At 43.1% G+C, this 2,749-nt stretch overlaps 1 pseudogene; it reads right to left on the reverse strand.

Moving 5' to 3' along the window:
* Positions 1-318: 318 nt before the first annotated feature.
* Positions 319-2,364, reverse strand: LOC148439560 (E3 ubiquitin/ISG15 ligase TRIM25-like; annotated as a pseudogene).
* Between the last annotated feature and the right edge of the window lie 385 nt (positions 2,365-2,749).

Genomic DNA, 2,749 nt, shown 5'->3' on the forward strand with positions numbered 1-2,749 from the left:
AACCGACCAGCGAGGCGTGCGCCCGCTGGTAATTTTAGACATCTATCATCGCCCGAACATGCTGGTCAACCTGACAACATCATCAGGTTGCCAATGTTCGGGGATGATTGATGTGCGCTACACTGAACGAGAGAATGTTCAGTGTAGGCACATCACAGACATGGAAATGACTGCACGATTACAATGTCGTAATCGAGCTGTCGTTTCCATGACTAGTAGTGGATATGCACCTTTAAAGTTCCACCAAACAGATTCCCTTGCCTGTGATGTAATCACTCTCTTGGCAGATGTATTATGATCATCTCTCAAAGCTCCTTCTCAGCCAGATATCACTATAAACCCAGTCCTTACACATAATGCAGCATGAAGGGGCTCAGTGAAGGTGGCAGTGTAGGTGTGTAAGTGTCTGATGGGGTCACACAGAGAATAAAAGGACAGCCGTCCTGCCCCATAATCCAGGTATATCCTCTCTCTGTCATAGGGGAAATTGTCAGGTAACCGGATCTTTTTACAGTCATGTATCACTGAGTATCGATTATTATACCCCTTATATAAACACCAGGACTTGTCATTACATCCAATGAATGAACAACGTCCTCTCCTGCTTATGCTGGGATAGCAAATCCCTACACTCCACCACTCTGATTCCCTGACATCCACATCCCAGTAATGTTGCCCTCAGTAGAATATCCCAATGCTTATGACCTGAGGACATTGAAATCTCTCTGGGGTTTGTGGCCATTCTTGGTTTAGTGACCAGAATGCAGTTATCATATCACCTGATATTTCTATATTATTGCCAGCTGTGGTTACATCCAGTAATTTGTCAGTAGCTTCCAGCACATAGACCCCTGTATTTATACCTGCTATTATATCAGACAATCCAGTCTGTATTGTCCCTGATATTAGATCCACATCCAGATCTCCTATATTATTGCCAGCTGTGGTTACATCCAGTAATTTGTCTGTAGCTTCCAGTACATATACCCCTGTATTTATACCTGTTATTATATCAGACAATCCTGTCTGTAATGTCCCTGATATTAGACCCACATCCAGATCTCCTATATCAAGGACCTGATTGGTATGTCCCACTCTGTCCTCAGTATCACACAATTCACCTGTGGCTGGTTCCTTTAAGACAGTCACTGGATCAGACATGTTACGCATCTCTGTTCCACACAAGTCACCAGTGTCTAATTCTTGTAATACAGTCACTGGATCAGGCATGTTACACATCTCATTATCACACAAGTCACCTATGTCGGGTTCCTGTAAGGCAGTCACTGGATCAGACATGTTACACAGCTCCTCAGTATCACACAAGTCACCTGTGTCTGGTTCTTGTAATACAGTCACTGGATCAGACATGTTACACATCTCTGTTTCAAACAAGTCACTTATGTTGGGTTCCTGTAAGACAGTCACTGGATCAGACATGTTACACATCTCTGTTTCAAACAAGTCACCTATGTCGGGTTCCTGTAAGACAGTCACTGGATCAGACATGTTACACAGCTCCTCAATGTGACGCATCTTCCCAGACAGCTCGTCCTTCTTTATTTCCAACTGCTGGATCAGATCAGAGACTGAGTGTAAATTGCGCTCTTCCTGCCTGGAGATCTCACTCAGGATTCTCTTCTCCAGGTCTTCCAGCTGTCTCCTGATGCCTCTAAACAGGGCAGTGATTCTCTCTCTTACACCAGCTGCTTTTCCCTGATATTCTCTCCTGTGCTCCTGCAGACTCTGGACTCTTTTGTCTTCCTTCTCTCTCTTTATGCTAAGTTTCTGCAGAACATCTCTCAGCTTCTCCTTCTTATTGTCAGAGGCCTCATCCAGTGACTCAAGCTGATGTCCTCTGTGCTCCCCAATCAGACAGCAGGAGGCACAGATACAGATGGAGTCCTTGGTGCAGTAATATCTGAAGAGCTCTTTATGGATGGAGCATTTCCTGTTCCCCAGGGCAGTGGTGGGATCAGATAAGACATGTTCTTCTGACTTGCTATGTACTCTCAGGTGTTTATTACACAGATGAGCCTCACACATCAGGCAGGATTTAGCAGCAGGTACAGGAGAGTCCACACAGTAGGTGCAGAAGATCCCAGTCTCCTTCTGGTCTGGCTGAGTAGACAGAAAACTCCCCACTATGTTACATAGAGTTATGTTCCGTATAAGTGCAGGATGCTTCTGATACACCTCTCTGCATTCAGGACATATATGAGTTCCAGACCTCTCCTGTATATTCAGCACATGATCAATACATTCCCGGCAGAAGTTGTGACCACATCTCAGGGTTACAGGATCTGTATAGAGGCTCAGGCAGATGGAACAGTGCAGCTCCTGTCTCAGATCAGCAGACGCCATCACTGGCAGCAGCAGAGAAATGAAACTGAAAGTTTCAAAACACTCAGATACCAGTGTGGGCATCTCGTATTCCCCACATAGGGTGAGCTGTCACATGGGATATGTTTATAAATGCAGCTAATCTAATAATCCAATAAATAAAGGGATATTATTCAGGAAAATGCACATATTTTAGAAGCTGTAAGAGTTATTTTGAAATGTTGCAGATATTACACAACTTAAGCTATTTAAAAAAAAACATATATTCTTAGTTACATTTTATGATTACTAAAATATTGACATAAATAACAATAAGAATGAGGCATAAATAAGATTTATATTTTCATTCCTGATCACATAATATTAGGCTGCTGTAGCACTGATATTCCTTATGTCTTACTATCTA

Source organism: Taudactylus pleione, unplaced genomic scaffold (genome assembly GCF_031769625.1).
Source record: "Taudactylus pleione unplaced genomic scaffold, aTauple2 ptg001704l, whole genome shotgun sequence".
Taxonomy (NCBI): domain Eukaryota; kingdom Metazoa; phylum Chordata; class Amphibia; order Anura; family Myobatrachidae; genus Taudactylus; species Taudactylus pleione.